At 45.7% G+C, this 18,918-nt stretch overlaps 1 protein-coding gene across 2 annotated transcripts in view; it reads left to right on the forward strand.

The window, feature by feature from the left end:
• The window catches only part of LOC147641289 (Photosystem II reaction center PsbP family protein), a 70,339-nt gene that overhangs the window by 34,208 nt on the left and 17,213 nt on the right, over positions 1-18,918 (forward strand). The gene's annotated exons all lie outside the window — the stretch shown is intronic.

Genomic DNA, 18,918 nt, shown 5'->3' on the forward strand with positions numbered 1-18,918 from the left:
AGATGTTGGCTGTAATTCATGCTCTTTCTACATGGAAACACTATTTGCTTGGGGCTGATTTCACTGTGCAGACAGATCATCAGACCTTACGTTATTTCCTCACGCAAACTAAGCTTTCAGAGAAGCATATGCGATGGGCAAACTTTTTGTCTATGTTTCACTTCCAGATTGTGCATGTGGAAGGCAAAAAGAATGTTGTGGCAGATGCTTTGTCACGCAAGCCACAGGTCTCAGTAGTTTCACTTGCTTATCATCATGAGCTTGATGAAATGAAAGAGCAGTATGCCCATGATAAGGACTTTGAAAGGTTGTATGATCAGATATCTGAGGGTCAACGGCATGAGCACTATACTCTCAGAGATGGGTTTTTGTTGATGCATGGTAGACTGTGTGTTACCAGGCAATTGAGACTCAAGGTTATGATTGAAAGTCATGCTCCACCGTATGCAGGTCATAGAGGTATAGACGCCACGGTAAAAGTAGTGGAGACTTTCTTTTATTGGCCAACCTTGAGAAGAGATGTTGATGCCTTTGTTAGGCAATGCATCGTATGTCAGAAGGTAAAGTTTGACCGTCAAAAGACACCAGGGTTATTACAGCCTTTACCTATTCCAGATAGACCTTGGGAGAGCATTGCCATGGATTTCATATTTGATCTTCCACAGACACAAACGGGCAATGATGGCATTTGGACTATCATATGCAGGTTCAGTAAGCAGGCTCATTTCATTCCCGTGCGTAAGACAATCAAAGTGGATCATATGGTGAAGTTGTTCATGGCGAACATCTTCAAGTATCATGGCTTGCCTACGTCTATCATTAGTGACCGTGATCCACGAATGACGAGTTTGTTCTGGAGAGGGTTGTTTGACAACATGGGTACAACTCTCAAGTTTTCATCATCATTTCATCCACAAACAGATGGTCAATCGGAAGAGGCTAACTCTACAGTGTTAGATCTTCTCAAATGTTATGTGTCAGAGCACAAGCTTCAATGGGAAAAGTATCTTCCTTTGGTGGAGTTTGCATATAACAATACTGTCCATACCTCGACGGGCAAGGCGCCTTTTGAGATTGTGGAAGGAGGGACGAAGTTACCACCCATTTTGCATACAAATATGGATGAAGCTTATCGAAGAGTTAAGTTGGCACTCCAGAAAACTCGGCAGAAGCAAAAGAAAGCTGCAGACCGTCACAGACGTGCATTAGAGTTTGCATTGGGTGATTGGGTTCTTTTGCGCTTTGAAAAGGCAAGACTCAAGAAGATGAAGGGTAAAGAGCGCTTATTCCCTAAGTTGAGCATGCGTTATTATGGGCCTTTTCAGGTATTGGAAAAGATCGGTGAGGTGGCCTATCGCTTGAAGCTACCAGATCACTGGAGGTTTCACAATGCTTTTCACGTGAGTCTTCTTAGACCTTTCCGTGGGGATGTGCCTGAGGATGTATCAGATGAGGCTCAGCCGGAAGTCAAGGAACTTGATGAGGTTCTTATTCCAGAGCAGATACTGGCACATAAGAAAAGAAAGGTACGAGGTAAAGTTTCCCGTTGCTATCTTGTGAAGTTCAAGAACTCTTCACCGATGGATGCGAAGTGGATGGAGGAAGGTGACTTAACAGATTCACCTCAGGTTTTGCAGCTTTATCTCGATGCCTTTGAGTTGGAGCTGACTCTTGTTATGGCTCATTCAGGTTCAGCAGAGCATGGGTCTGGAGCATTGCCTGATGCTCAAGAGGGGGTAGCATCTCCACTCCCTTGATACAGACAGGCTCAGATGACATCTAGAGGTCGCTTGGTGCAGTTTTTTGTCTCACCCGAAGGTATTGATGGGGCTGACAGTACATCTGTTTATGGGACTTCTATGATATATGTGTACTAGTCACATTGGATGTTGTGGTTGTGTATGGTTCACAGTGGTATACAACTTGGACTACTACTACACCATTGGTTTGCAGTGAATGATGTTACATGTGCATGGCTTAGAGAGATTGGGACGCTGATCTTGCCATATTGTATATTTCACTTTGGATATTTTGCTGTATCACCAAAATGCAATCGAGGACGCTTGCCATTTTTCAAGAGGGGGGTATGTCATGACCCTGTGAAAATGGAACATCACAAGTGTGGGCATGGTGGTTGCTGAGCAAAAATATTAAATGATTCACATTTGGGGTGCCCGGACAAAGAGAATGATGTGTGGACATCTTCAGGTGTGAAGGGGGACGAGAACATTAATGAATTTTAATGTTTGAAACATGGGTGGCCCCTAGGGAACTTTAATAATTATTAAAGTTGGGGGCCTAGGATAATTTTGGAGAGAGGCCACTCCACTTTTGGAGTTACACGCCTCTCTGATATCTCTCTCTCTCTCTTGCTTTTTGGGAGTCGTGCAAGTTCGCAAGCGTGGAGAAGGCTGATTGACTGCATATGGTTGCTGCTACTGGTTTTTGACTACTGTTTTCCGTACAGAACTGCCCGTATAGCTGCAGGTACAGTCCACGTGGATGCCCGTACAGGGTACGACTGCTGCAGGTATAGGCGACGCTGACAGAGGTTGAAGGCGGGTATAGTACGTGTTGCAGGCTGTGCTGCAGGTACAGTCGTACGGACAGCAGGCACAGGCGGCTGTACGACTGCTGACACAGGCGGCTGGTTGCACGTGCAGAACTGTACCAGCTGGTACAGTCGGGTACAGATGGCGAACAGGCAGACTCAGGCGACGGCAGCACAGCCGTACTGTTCTCTACGGACAGATTCAATAAGGTGTCGTATACCTGTACGGACAGGTCCAGCCTGTCAAGGATTGTTCTGTCCAGCAGGTACAGGTGGCAGCAACTGCAGGCGTAGAGACTGTACAGACAGTTGCAGGCAGTGCTTTACCAGAGCTTAGTTGGTGCATCAATCAAGTGGTTGCAGGAAGGCAAGTACAGACTGGTACGATTGGCCTCACGAGTGCAGAACCACGTGCTGATTTGGTAAGCTCTGAACTTGTCCATCATTCTTTCTTTCCATTGGCTTATGTCTGCTGCAGAGTTGTGCTATCTGGCCCCTTGTGAGAGGAGGGGTATGGCAGATTGAAAGGGTGGAAACAGGGATTGGACAGTGGATGTATGTTTGTGCTGAATTGTGGAACCATGTACTTGGGATATGCCAGATGTGTGCTCAAGGCTGCCCTACTGAATGGTCTTGGCTGATCAGAGGGAAACGCAGAGTGTTGCTTTTGTGGGACATAGATTTGTGTGTGAATCCTCTGTGCTAAGAGGTCTTGTGGGCTGCCAGATTGGACATACAGGTGTATTCTCCTGGCTGGTTTTGTTGTACTCAGCTTTACATCTTTTTGAATTTGAATAAAGAAATACCGAAAGGGGCGCCAAGCTTTGGGGCCAACAGGTGTCGTTCTCATTTCAGATTTGGGACACTCTAGCTCCAATTAAGTTTGTTTTTATATCTGGACTACAAGTGGAAGGGTGACTGCTAGTCTACCGCACTTTGGTTTCTACCAGAGGCCGGTTTCATAATTTGGCCAAGTAATGACCAATCATGATCGTTCTGTAGTTGCCTGATACCATGGGGTCCCCACTCTTAAAGAGTGGTACAATGATATGCTCTGTCCAGCTTGTCGGGAAACCCTCACAAATGGCATGATTAAACACATGTACGATGAGCGGAGCCAAAGTGTCTCGTGCATATGAGAAGTGCTCTCCTACTAGCCCATCATGATCCTGTGCCTTTCCATTCTGTAACCTGTCTATCGCATCTAGCACCATCCGCATAGTTAAAAAGGTGCTGCTAGCTGGTCTAGCTTGTTGGGTTTTATGCTGTGTATGCACCCAGGGGAGTGCTCAGTAGGTTACTGGGGCACTTTTTACTTCAGTTAGTCGAGGTTTTTTCCCCCAGTTTTAGCTTAGTTTCACTTATAAAGGTTTATAAGTGATTTGGTCCACCTGGCACTATTTATGGCCGGACCATGTGAACACACTATTAGGTCACATCCTTTTATGTGGCTATTGTACTTCATTTTATCACAATCAATACATGAGCAGTCGTGTTCCTCTCTCTGTCTCTCACGCCTCCTGTTGAAGTGCCTTCCAAACCCTAACCCTAACAGCTCAAACCCTACATTTGGTATCAGAGCAGGTTAGCCTAGCTGTCCGTACAGGCCATAGCCATCAGTTCAGCTACAGCCACTCAGTCACTCGCCATCAGTGCCCGTATAGTTCCACGCTATCAGTTGCCTTCGCCTGTCCTGCCTGTACAGCTGCAACTACCCGTACTGGTTCGCCATCAGCTGCCCTGTACGTACAGGCTCTTCGCCTGTCCTATTCCATACCCTGCAGCTGCACGTACAGTCCCACGCCATCAGACTGTTCTGCTCCGTATACAGTCGCCCAGTACCTGCAGCTCCGTACACAGTTGCCCAGTACCTGCAGCTCCGTACACAGTCGCCCAGTACCTGCAGCTCCGTACTGTACCTGCAGGCGACCGGCAGCACCTGCTGCGTATACCTGCAGCAAACCAGCACCTGTCTATCCATACGGGCGAAAGCTGTTTTCGTACAGTACTTGCCGACTGTTTCCGTACAGCAGTCGATCAGTACCTGCAGCCTCGTACAGTGGCTTCTCCTCCGACAGCTGTTCCGTACTACTGTTCCGTACAGCCTACAGCCGAGTGTACCTGCAAAATCACATTTTGGTAAGCCTTACATGTTTTGAAATTTGGGCATTTTCTCTGTGAAAGTTTTCTGGCAGATATAGGGAGGTTTTCTTGTAAAGAAACCTCTACAGGCTTTTGCTAGGCTTTGGGTGCAGTAATTTTGGGCATTTTTTGGGCATTTTGGCACTGTGTGAGCCACTTTTGTTGCTCTACTCAGTCAGTGGTGCAGTGTATTGCACATTCAGAGGATTGAGAGTGCAGGTAAATTTGGATCAGCTGTATTCAGTGGAGTACAGTTGCTTTCAGGGTTGTTGCTTTTGGGTTTTTTTTTTGATACACAGGTACAGCATTGTGCACTGGCATAATGGCAAATCAACAGCAGAGTGATGTGTTCACGTACTTTTCTAAGGAAGACAAGTTGGATGGCATGAATTACTCCTTGTGGAGTTTTATGCTGAGAAATGTGCTCGTGGCAAAAGGTCTTTGGGATTTTGTTAGTGGTGATGAACCACGTCCAGGTCCATTGGCTCCAGAGACTCCTCCCCAAGGGGGTGCTCGTGGAAGAGGACAACAGGCACACGCACCAGGTCAGCCACTGCCTGTTCAAAGAACAAATGCTGAGAAGACATGGGATGCCAAAGATGCACAAGCCTTATCACTTATTGCATTGTCAGTACAGAGGTCTATTATACCTTATATTCGTTCAGCTGGCTCTTCACGGAATGCATGGGTGACTTTGGAGCAAATGTATGCTGCTCGTAATGAGGCACGGATCTCATTTTTGAAAAGAGAGCTGGAAAATCAGAAGATGCATGAAGGAGATGATATGTCTAGCCACTTGAACAAGCTGCAGGATTTGAGAGAGCAACTCATCAATGTGGATGAGATTATTCCTGAAACACAGCTTGTATCCACCATCTTAAACTCTTTGCCAAGATCCTACTTGGCTTTTCATACCTCTTTGAACCTCAGCATGAGGAATGCTGTTGAGCCCCTAAAGTATCAGGAACTTGTTGCTCTCTTGTTACAGGAAGAGCAAATCAAGAAGAACATGAACATGAACACAAGTGCTGAACCAGCATTTATGACAGGTCAAAAAGGGAAAGGCAAGGTTCAGCCAAAGAGTTCAAATCAGAATTCAGGTGATGATAGTTCATCTCAGGATACCAAGAAAGGTGATGGACAGCCTAGGAAGAAGGAAAAATGCCATTACTGTAAGAAGCCAGGTCACTACATCACAGAGTGTAGGAAGAGGATTGCCAAAGAGAAGGCAAAGGAATTTGGGATGTCTGTAAATGATGCCTCTAAAGCTCCTTCGGAGACTGCTTCTTTTGTTGAAGACAGGGATTACTGTTTCTACACATGCCTTTATGATGCCTCTTGGTCTTCACAGGCACTCAGTGTGACTGAGAATGCATGTACTTGGTATTTTGATAGTGGTGCTTCAAAGCATATCACATCTCGCAGGGATTTGTTTTGTAATGTATGCCCTGCCCTGGTTGGCAGAACTGTTCAGTGTGCCAATAATGCTTCATATCCAGTTCGTGGCATTGGGGAGATTCAGCTCACAGCCATTGATGGCTCTATTCTTCGCCTTACAGATGCCTTGTATGTACCAGGGATAAAGAAGAATCTATTGTCCATTTCTTCTTTAGCACAGTGTGGTATGCAAGTCAACTTTGATGATGACAAATGCATGGTCAGAGACAAAGCTAATGCTTTGACCTTGATGCTTACTGGTACATTATGTCATGGACTTTATCAGTTGGATGCATTTCAGCCAGTGGATCAGTCTGCTTATAATGCATTCACTCTTACTCCAGCTATGGTTGATGCGGAGTTGTGGCATGCTCGCATGGGGCATGTAAATTTTGGTAGTCTTATGCTTATGCAGCGACATAACATGTTGACAGACCTACCTCTTATGGAGAAGCCTCCAGATCACATATGTGAAGGATGTATTTTGGGAAAAATACATCGGTTTTCCTTTCCACATGATCAGGCTCTACGAGCAACTGCAAAGTTGCAGCTTATACACAATGATCTTTGTGGTCCCATGCAGACGAAGTCATTAGGAGGTTGCTTCTATTTTGCTACATTTATTGATGACTTCTCTCGTATATGCTGGGTCTATCCGTTGACACAGAAATCACAGGTATATGATGCATCTTTGGCCTTTGTAGCACTTGCTGAAAAAGAGTCAGGATGTAAGGTTAAGACTCTCTGTTCTGACCGAGGGGGGGAATATGTGTCACACATGTTAAATTCCTTTCTTGAGAGTAGAGGTATCAAGCATCAGTATACTACTCCTTATACTCCACAGCAAAATGGGGTTGCAGAAAGGAAGAATCGGTCACTCCTGGAGATGGCCAGATGTATGTTAAAGGCAAAGAAGCTACCACATGTCTTTTGGGTGGAAGCTGTTATGTGTGCTTGTCATATTTTGAATCGATGTCCTACAAAGGCATTGGTTTCCATTACTCCTTTTGAGGCTTGGCATGGCCGCAAGCCTTCGGTATCACACTTTCGTACTTTAAGGGTGTCTTGCATATGCACACATACCCAAAGAGTTGAGGAGGAAGTTGGATGATAAAGCCACAAAATGTATTTTTGTTGGGTATAGCCGTGAGAGCAAGGGCTACCGGTTATATGACCCACTGTCCAAGAAGATATTTACTAGTCGGGATGTGATTTTTGATGAAAAATCAGAAATATCCATGGCTGGTTATGATGCAAATCAGGCTGAAAATGATGTGTTTGAAGGTCTACTACCTATGGAGTTTCATTCCATAGTTGGTGATCCAACCCATGAGGGTGCAGGACAGCCAGCTAATCATGAAGGTGGTGCAGAAATTCAGCAGGAAATTGAGCCAGAAGTTGAGCCAAATATGGAGCAACAGGCTCCACAGGTCAGACATATAGCTAGATGGTATTTGAGGACATTACAAGACAGCCATCTAGAGACTCCTCTTGCTGGCTGTACTCGTAGGGAGACATGGACCAATGAGCATGCACACATCATGGATTTAAATATGGTTATGGCAGCCAGTTTAAAGGATGATGATGAGCCTGATTCATTTGTGGATGCATGAGACAATGTGCATTGGAACAAAGCTATGCAGGATGAACTTGATTCTATTAAAAAGAATTAAACATGGGATTTGGTTGATCTGCCCAAAGGCAAGAAAGCTATTGGTACTAAGTGGGTCTATAAGTTGAAAAGACATGCAGATGGATCCATTGACAAGTACAAAGCCCGTCTAGTTGCAAAGGGCTATGCACAGAAGAAGGGCATTGATTATGAGGAGACATTTGCTCCTACATCCCGTATGTCAACACTTAGGAGTGTCATTGCATTGGCTGCACAGCGTGGTTGGGTTGTTCATCAGTTGGACATCAAGACTGCTTTCCTACATGGGGACCTCGAGGAGAAAGTTTATGTACATCAGCCCGTAGGTTTTGCAGAACATGGTCATGAAGGGAAAGTATGTAGGCTGAAAAAGGCCTTGTATGGTTTGAAACAAGCTCCATGAGCTTGGTATGTATTTCTTGGCTAAGCAAGAAACAGACCACAGTGGCCACTTCGTCTTGTGAGGCAGAGTACAGAGCAGCCTACACTACTACCGTTGAGTGCGTATGGCTGCGTCGTCTTATGACTAATATGGATATTTCAGTGGAGGAGCCTACACCTATCTATACTGATAGTCAGAGTGCCATTGCCGTGGCCAGGAATCCTATGTTTCATGCTCGCTCGAAACACATTGAGATTCACTATCACTTTGTTCGGGAGAGACTCCAGGCAAGTGATATCAGTCTGATTTACTGCCCTACAGATCAGAATGTGGCAGACATCTTCACCAAGGCACTACCACGTCCGAAATTCGAAGCATTCCGCACTGCTTTGAATTTGTTTCCTTTTGGTGGATGATGTACAGTGATCACATATCACTCCAGGGGGGTTTGTTGGGTTTTATGTTGTGTATGCACCCAGGGGAGTGCTAGTGATCATCAGTAGGTTACTGGGGCACTTTTTACTTCAGTTAGTGGAGGTTTTTCCCCCCAATTTTAGCTTAGTTTCACTTAGAAAGGTTTATAAGTGATTTGGTCCACCTGGCACTATTTATGGCCAGACCATGTGAACACACTATTAGGTCACATCCTTTTATGTGGCTATTGTACTTCATTTTATCACAATCAATACATGAGCAGTTGTGTTCCTCTCTCTCTCTCTCACACCTCTCCTGTTGAAGTGCCTTCCAAACCCTAACCCTAACAGCTCAAACCCTACATAGCTCCCAGTGGAGGGGGGGTGGGGGACTGTCCTGGTGCATCATATAGCTCTCTAGCATAAGTATGCCATGCCTCAGGTGCAGTAATCGGAGTACTAGGTTGTCTCTCCTGAAACATCTTCCATGCCCTCTTGTTGTCCTTCCCCAGGAAGAGTTGGTAGATCTCCTCCTCTAGCTTAGCCAGATAGGCTCGTTTCTTCCTCCGCACAAGGCGCCGAAAGATCATCCCAGCTTGTCTATGTGTGTGAGACCCAATGGCAATCTCACGCTGTAGCTATGCTCGTGTCTCACGACACTTATCATCATACCAACTGTTGGGGCAGTGTTGCGGGGGTGGGTGGAAGGGATCATAGTGCAGGGAAACGCATATGAGGCGGATGCATGTAGTACACCTGCCAATCCTCTTGTGATCTCGTCCAGAGGACTATGCGGGTCTAAAGCGAACAAGCCATCAGATACTGCATCTCGATAAACCCCAACTGTTTCACGTGTAAACTGATATCTTGGGTACCTAGATGAATAGATGGCCCATCTCTCAGGGATCTACCTACTAGTGTGAAACTCAGGTATGCATGATCGGCTGCTATGCCAATGGGCCTATTGGAAATCGTGAAACCCCGCACATCAGGTATCAATGAAGGAGATCCCATCAAGTAGTCCACTGTGCTCGCTCCCCCTTTAGAGTTCCAATGTGTGAGAGCATCTGATCCTTGCCATCTCGATAAGCCATTGTATATAATGCTGGCAAACCTCATGATATCATCATATAGTGGTATATAGGGTGACTTCCCTGATGGTGCAAACTTGGAGTGGGCTGGGGGAAAGTAGCATACCGCCACATATAGCTCGCGGAGCCCCTCTCTGCATATTCGGACCCACATGTACCTCACATCTGCATCTCTATGTACCACATGTATTTTGTCACGAAGCTCCTCCCTGTAAAGTATTGCCACTCCTCGAGATCCTCTGGTACCTCCCACTATGCGTGACTGAGGGCGGAAAACTGATTCCCATCTATAACCCCGGACGTCAGGAAGCCTCTTGTTTGTGCACTGATGGGTCTCCGTATACATAGCAATATCACTGTGTCTGAAAGTATCCTGCATCTGTTCTAAGGGCTGCGTTGCAATGCCACACCGTGAATCGCAAGGTCTCATAGGCCGCGCACCGTCAAGCGGGCCTCCTCTCCGTAATGATGACTCGGCCATCTCTGTATACTGCCCATTTCCCCTCTTTCGAGCGGTAGACTAGCAGTCACCCTTCCACTTGTAGTCCAGATATCAAAACAAACTTAATTGGAGCTAGAGTGCCCCAAATCTGAAATGAGAACGACACCTGTTGGTCCCATAGCTTGGCGCCCCTTTCGGTATTTCTTTATTCAAATTCAAAAATATGTAAAGCTGAGTACAACAAAACCAGCCAGGAGAATTCACCTGTATGTCCGATCTGGCAGCCCACAAAACCTCTTAGCACAGAGGATTCACACACAAATGTGTGTCCCACAAAAGCAACACTCTGTGTTTCCCTCTGATCAGCCAAGACCATTCAGTAGGGCAGCCTTGAGCACACATCTGGCATATCTCAAGTACATGGTTCCACAACTCAGCACAAACATACATCCACTGTCCAATCTCTGTTTCCACCCTTTCAATCTGCCTGAACCCTCCTCTCACAAAGGGCCAGATAGCACAACTCTGCAGCAGACATAAGCCAATGGAAAGAAAGAATGATGGACAAGTTCAGAGCTTACCAAATCAGCACGTGGTTCTGCACTCGTGAGGCCAATCGTACCAGTCTGTACTTGCCTTCGTGCAACCACTTGATTGATGCACCAACTAAGCTTTGGTAAAGCACTGCATGCAACTGTCCGTACAGTCTCTACGCCTGCAGCTGCTGCCACCTGTACCTGCTGGACAGAACAGCCTTTGACAACCTGCACCTGTCCGTACAGGTCTACACCACCTGACTGAATCTGTCCGTACAGAGCTGTACAGACTGTGCTGATGGCGCCTGAGTCTGCCTGTTCGCCTGCTGCACCCGACTGTACCAGCTGGTGCAGTTCTGCACCTGCAACCAGCCGCCTGTGTCAGCAGTCGTACAGCCGCCTGTACCTGCTATCCGTACGACTGTACTTGAGCATAGCCTGCAACACATACTGTACCTGCCTTTAGCTTTTGTCAGCGCCGCTTGTACATGCAGCAGCCGTACCCTATACGGGCAGCCACGTGGACTGTACCTGCAGCTGTACGGGCACTTCTGTATGGAAAAACAGCAGTCAAAAACCAGCAGCAGCAACCATATGCAGTCGACCAGCCTTCTCCTCTTCTCCACGCTTGCAAACTTGCATGACTCCCAAAAAGCAAGAGAGAGAGAGAGAGGAGAGAGGCGTGTAACTCCAAAAGTGGAGTGGCCTCTCTCCAAAATTATCCTAGGCCCCCAACTTTAATAATTATTAAAGTTCCCTAGGGGCCACCCATGTTTCAAACATTAAAATTCATTAATGTTCTCGTCCCCCTTCACACCTGAAGATGTCCACACATCATTCTCTTTGTCCGGGCACCCCAAATGTGAATCATTTAATATTTTTGCTCAGCAACCACCATGCCCACACTTGTGATGTTCCATTTTCACAGGGTCATGACATACCCCCCTCTTGAAAAATGGCAAGCGTCCTCGATTGCATTTTGGTGATACAGCAAAATATCCAAAGTGAAATATACAATATGGCAAGATCAGCGTCCCAATCTCTCTAAGCCATGCACATGTAACATCATTCACTGCAAACCAATGGTGTAGTAGTAGTCCAAGTTGTATACCACTGTGAACCATACACAACCACAACATCCAATGTGACTAGTACACATATATCATAGAAGTCCCATAAACAGATGTACTGTCATCCCCATCAGTACCTTCGGGTGAGACAAAAAACTGCACCAAGCGACCTCTAGATGTCATCTGAGCCTGTCTGTATCAAGGGAGTGGAGGTGCTACCTGAGTTTTACATCCAAAACATGTTCTTTCCCTCTATGAGTCAAAGCAATCTTCCTATTATATGTATCCACCACCGCATGTACTCTGTGGCACCATGGCATTCCCAACAAAACATCACATCCATCAAGTGGCATGATGAAAAACTCTTCGCTGTCCACATAACCGTGCAAATGAAGCCTGAGCTTCCCAATAATAGGAGTGACGGGTTCTGCATACCCAGGACAAGCCATGCTAGCCTCATATAACGGTCCCATCTCCTCTGCACGAATCCCCAATCGGCCAGCCAAATCCGGTGAAATAAAGTTGGCTCTAGCACCTATGTCAAAGAATATCAAGGCATTTTGATCTCTCACTTTGTCCCATGCCCTGCACAACTCTGACTCTTCACCACCTGGCTGTTCCCCAACAAGATCAGGAACTAACCCTACAGAAGGTTTTGGTTTCTTTGACTTGGGCTCTCCTTTATTATCAGAGTCCTTTTGGGACTTTCTCTTGGGACAATTAAAAGACATATGTCCCTCTTCTGTACAGTAAAAACATTTCCGAGCATCCCTCAAAGCCTGTCTCTCCTCAGAAGTTCTCTTGGGCATTGGCAACTTCTTATACCGCGTCTCTGTAGACCCTTTTGCATCACGCGAAGCATGCCCAGACTTTTCAGATTTCTTGCTCGAGTTCTTACTTCCTTTAAATCCTGATGAGACTCCAGTGAGTAATGCATTAGCTGTCATAGCATTCTCTATCATCTGTGACATATTTGTTACTCGAGTCGTGATACAATAGTCACGCACTTCCTTGGGCAGCCCACAACAATATTTCCCTACCTGCTCAGACAAAGGCACTGCATGGTAAGAAGTAACTGGGAGTAAAGCTTCCCAAAACTTCTTGTTATAATCTTCAAGATTGTCACACTTTGATGCATCCAACTTGTGCCATGCTGTCATTACATCCATCTCAAAAGTAGATGTGAGCCATACGGAAGAGAACACCTGTTTAAATTGTACCCAAGTAGTTGGTGCTATGCCCTGCAGAAGAAGAGTAGACCACCACTGCAATGCATTGCCTTTGAGAAAAGTCGCAGCTTTTCTCACCTTAGAGGACTCCGTGTAGTTACCACCAGAAAAAGCAGCATCAAATTGCTGTAAAAAGATCAGTGCTTTTAATTTATCTTTGGCTCCACTGAATGTATCAAATTTCACAGCAGCTCCCCCTTCCTTATAATCCTTCGCCTTACCCATAGGCGTTAGATTATCGTAAGGAAGTGGCTTCACAAGATGCTACCCCCAGCATTCATGCCCATCATAGGGTCAACATTACCCATTCCCACACCTGGCATACCATACATTCCAGGCATGTTTCCAAACATACCATTATGCATACCGGGCTGCATGCCACCATACATATTTGCTTGCATTCCAGGTTGCATGCCCCCAAACATGTTTCCTTGCATTCCGGACTGCGTACCACCATACATATTCCCCTGCATTCCAGGCTGAATATTTGCTCCAAAAGTCCCTGGCATACCCATGCCTACCTGAGGATAACCCCCAGTCGTGGATTGGAACACAGAGCCACCACCAAAATAACCTCGATGCATAGTCTGCTGAGGAATAGATGGCTGTCCAAAGAAGGAACTCTGAGACTTAGCACCAAAAGCATGCTGCATGTTCGGAAATTGTCCAAAAGATGGATCCTGTGGGAAGGCAGCACTATGACCTTGAGGAAGGTTCTTAGAACGGACCTTCTTCTTCTTCTTTTCAGGCTCTGTACGGGATCTCATAAATTCAGCAAACTTCTCACTTTGTGTGAGCTGCATAAACACATCCATAACACCGGCCAAACGATTTTTAAACTGAGCATCATCTTCCTCTTTACTAGGCACATCTTCTGGTTGTGTTACATCCTCATATTGCTCATCATCTGCAGCCTGTTCTCCTGCAAGAATATCCTCAGATTCATTTCTCTCAGGAGAGGTCTCTTCCTCTTCCTCTTCTTGATAAAAATATTCGTCTTCTGTATCAGACATGTTGCTGAATTTTTCAGCGATGACTTTCCTCGAGTCTACCACGAGCTCACCCCCTTAAGAAAGTTGATGATGGGTCCCAGCCAACGGAACCTTGAAACCGGCCTCTGGTACAAACCAAAGTGCGGTAGACTAGCAGTCACCCTTCCACTTGTAGTCCAAATATAAAAACAAACTTAATTGGAGCTAGAGTGCCCCAAATCTGAAATGAGAACAACACCTGTTGGCCCCAAAGCTTGGCGCCCCTTTCGGTATTTCTTTATTCAAATTCAAAAAGATGTAAAGCTGAGTACAACAAAACCAGCCAGGACAATACACCTGTATGTCCAATCTGGCAGCCCACAAGACCTCTTAGCACAGAGGATTCACACACAAATCTATGTCCCACAAAAGCAACACTCTGTGTTTCCCTCTGATCAGCCAAGACCATTCAGCAGGGCAGCCTTGAGCACACATCTGGCATATCCCAAGTACATGGTTCCACAATTCAGCACAAACATACATCCACTGTCCAATCCCTGTTTCCACCCTTTCAATCTGCCATACCCCTCCTCTCACAAGGGGCCAGATAGCACAACTCTGCAGAGCAGACATAAGCCAATGGAAAGAAAGAATGATGGACAAGTTCAAAGCTTACCAAATCAGCACGTGGTTCTGCACTCGTGAGGCCAATCGTACCAGTCTGTACTTGCCTTCCTGCAAGCACTTGACTGATGCACCAACTAAGCTCTGGTAAAGCACTGCGTGCAACTGTCTGTCCAGTCTCTACGCCTGTAGTTGCTGCCACCTGTACCTGCTGGACAGAACAGTCCTGACAGGCTGTACCTGTCCGTACAGGTATACGACACCTTACTGAATATGTCCGTACAGAACAGTACGGACTGTGCTGCCGTCGCCTGAGTCTGCTTGTTCGCCTGCTGTACCCGACTGTACCAGTTGGTACAGTTCTGCACCTGCAACCAGCCGCCTGTGTTAGGAGTCGTACAACGGCTTGTACCTACTGTCCGTACGACTGTACCTGCAGCACAGCTTGCAACACGTATTGTACCCGCCTTTAGCTTCTGTCAGCGCTGCTTGTACCTGCAGCAGCCGTACCCTGTACGGGCAGCCACGTGGACTGTACCTGCAGCTGTACGGCACTTGTGTACAGAAAATAGCAGTCAAAAACCAGCAGCAGCAACCATATGCAGTCAACCAGCCTTCTCCTCTTCTCCACGCTTGCAAACTTGCACGACTCCCAAAAAGCAAGAGAGAGAGAGAGATGAGGGAGGCATGTAACTCCAAAAGTGGAGTGGCCTCTCTCCAAAATTATCCTAGGCCCCCAACTTTAATAATTATTAAAGTTCCCTAGGGGCCACTAAGGCCTAGGGGCCACCCATGTTTCAAACATTAAAATTCATTAATGTTCTGGTCCCCCTTCACACCTGAAGATGTTCACACATCATTCTCTTTGTCCGGGCACCCCAAATGTGAATCATTTAATATTTTTGCTGAGCAACCACCATGCCCACACTTGTGCTGTTCCATTTTGATGATCTATGAACTGCTGAACTGAGATATGATGGACTGAATGGATGCGCTTCTATATATATGTGAACATGGCTGCTGGTCGGCCAGTGTGCTGCAATCGGCCAGCCCCCCAGATGCTCACGACTTGCCATAAATGCCTAACTGCTGTCGGCTGCCCATACCATGCTGTTGGCTGGTCGTAAAGTGCTGTCGGCTGTTGCTAACAGCCCCGACCTGATGCAACTAAATGCCTTACATGCTCATGAAGGCTAAGGTACTGATGTTGGTGCTGAAACACCCCCATATACATGCTTATGCTGATATATGCCTGAATATTACTTAGATGTCCTGTTTAATGCTTGATGATGCCATGCCACTTGTACACCTGATGGGTGTGCACGTGACAATGAGGCATAGTAAAGAAAGAACCTCAAACCATCTCATTAGTGGCCATGATAATGCATAGATGTGTTCTACATGATACATAGTTCACTTACATTTCTTACATGTTCTGTGGTGCCATTTTGGAACTGGAATGGGAACGGGAACGGCTATCTCTATGGAACACGTTCCCCCGTTCCAAGAGCTTGGAACGGCGTTCCCTTGTGACTATGCTTGCCCCGCCACCCTATTAGGGACATAAATGTTGAGGAGACCCAAATGGTCCTTCCCAACCTTGACTATAATCCATTGCATTCTCCCGTGAACATTGATGCATGAATCTAGCGTCGATGGAAGTAGCTACTCACTTACCGAAATGCACACCCCTCTCTGGTTCCCCTTAGGGTCGAAAGCTAGGGACCAAAAGGTATGGCTGTGCTCGGGCAAAATCTTCCCACATCTATTGGTGTGCCGTGCCGAAAGGTGAGGTTCCTATGGGAAAAAGAAATCTACTGGGCCTCCTACTATGCAAGCGAAACTAATGCGAAACTATTTTTCTTTTAATGGCCATTTTTTTGTGGCTTTTTTTATGCCCGTTTTTTTTCATCTTGTTTTGTTTTACTGTTTTTTATGGCCATTTGGGCAATGGGGGCTTTCTACCTTGCCACCTTCTCTCGACTTTTCATCTCTAAATGTGTACAAATATCTATTTTTCAAGTGTTTTTTAAAGTTGATCATATCTCTATCGAACTTATTTTTCCAAAATAAAAAGTCCCGTACCGGTACTGTTTTTTCGTACCTTCGTCTTGTTTTGTACCTTCGTACCTGACAACTATGACGTAGTAGGCTCTCTAAAGCTCGTGAAGAAGTACCCCTCTTTTGTTGTGAAAGTATCCCCTCCCATCCCGTGAACATTCCAAGAGATGATTTGCATAACTAGGGATGGGAGGAGTGAGACCTGCTCAAGACACCCTCCTCACGGAGGGTCTCAAGGGTCGGTTTGGAGTGGGGATATTCACAATCTGTTTGGGGTTGGGTGCAAGCCAAGTGATCCCTTGATCCTGTCCTCCATAAAGCTCCACTTTGCTTTGGCCCTACGGTTCGCCTGTTGCTCTGTGCTCCATCCGTCCCAACAACAAGGGAATCAAAAGCAAGGTCTCAAAGGGACAATGACTATTGTTTTCTAGAGGCTGCCCAGGCCCCCACACATGCCAAATCACACTTCAAGGGCGCCCAACGTATACATTGTCTATCCATTTCAAGACAACACACATACAAAACAACATAGATATGGTGTTGGAAATGAATGCTCCACCCATTCGAGATTACCTCGAAGGGGTCTGGAGGCTGTGCCTAGACCATAAGTCTTTTGTTTTCTCTTTTACTACCCTAGTTGAATAATGTGGTTGGTTGGGTCCAAGGTCACCGCGAAACGTTTCACTATCGAAACGAAACGATGAGAAAAGGGTTTATTTTGGAACAAAACGTTTCAACACTAGGTAGGTGGACAGTGAAACGTTGGACCGAAATGATCATATACATAAAATGTGAAGGTACTACCAATATTTATAAGATGATATTAGCATATTTATCATCGGTAAACAAACAAAACATACAAAAGAGAAGAGAGAAGAACAAATAGGATGAAAGAAGGAAAGAGAAAGAACTATAAAAGCTAAAAAGCAAACAAAATCACAACCTTTTTCCCCACATGAAACGATATGGTTTCAATGTGCACATGAAACGTTTCAACACTGAAACGTGAAACGAGTTTCAAAGCCATTGAAACGAGTTTCATGGGGTGACCATGGTTGGGTCGAGTTGAACTCAATGAAAGGGTGGCCGACCTCTTAGGCTATTTTAGGCATTTTTATTTGTCATGAACATTTGTCCTCCAGTGCTATTGGCCGATTGATCTACATGAGATGTATATAAGCATGACCATTGTGCCTTCATTTATGAATTCAATACATTCAATATTTCAGTCTCTAGCTCAAGTGTTGAATCTCTCTTTGTTGTCTACTCTCTCTTGTGTGATCTCTATTTGCTTTCGCTTCACATTCACATTCTCACATGGTATCAGAGATCTTGTGCTTCCACAGGAGTTTTCAGCCTACGTTTTTTTCTCCTGTGCTCCCTTGGCGGCTACGTTTTGGAGGTCTACTTCATCACACAAATCAATGTTTTTTTGTTGTGTTTCTCCTACAGCAGCTCCTTGCTGTGTTTTTTTCCTAGCCCTCCCTCTTCTCTCTCAATTTGTATTCTATCCCTACCCCAGACTAGTGGTAGCACCGTGCACAATCAAAGCGAGGCAAGTGGCCTCACACTTGTCAGAAAGTGGATTAAAGTGAGACGAGTGGCCTCACACTTGTCACTTCTGCTATTGTGTGGCTCTCGACTTGTCATTATAGCCTTCTCTTGCCATTTTAGCTCTTGGGAGGCCCAAACCTATAAATTGGAGCCCTCTCTCTTCATTAAGGGAGGCTCTCTTGCTACACACTAGCCTCTACCATTGGCTGCCCTAATGAAGGCTGTTGGTGACTGTTTTGAAGGCTTCCATCACAAAGAAATTCTGAAGTCAAGGGTATTTAATCATTTTATTATGATTTCCAGCCACTGTACTTGTTGTACCAACCCTTATACTGACTGTACCAGCTCTTATACCTGCTGTACCAGCCACTGTACCGGCTGTATCAGCCACTATACCAGCTGTACCAGCCCTTGTAAGTTGTACGTGCTGTACCAGCCATTGTACCTGCTGTACCAGTGCATGTTATTGCTATACCAGCTGAATGGAGAGCTGTACGGGCTGAACCATTCTGGCCTCTATGTGGCGTCAGTTGTGCACATCTCTCTTTTACAGTTTTGTGGATTAAGTGGCATATGTTTAAGGCTGTGGCCAATTTCAGTGTTTAAATTGCATTAATGGTCAATTGTTTTGTGAAACCCTCGGGCTCCCCTAAGTGATGCATCTTTCTTCTTATGGTGTTTTATTTGTTATTTATGCAAGTGTATGATCGATGAAGAGTTCATGATCTTGGGGATATCTAAGCTCATAACCGCCAACTTTATTT

Source organism: Cibotium barometz, chromosome 2, assembly GCF_041138505.1.
Source record: "Cibotium barometz isolate CiBa-2024 chromosome 2, ASM4113850v1, whole genome shotgun sequence".
In the NCBI taxonomy this organism is placed as follows: domain Eukaryota; kingdom Viridiplantae; phylum Streptophyta; class Polypodiopsida; order Cyatheales; family Cibotiaceae; genus Cibotium; species Cibotium barometz.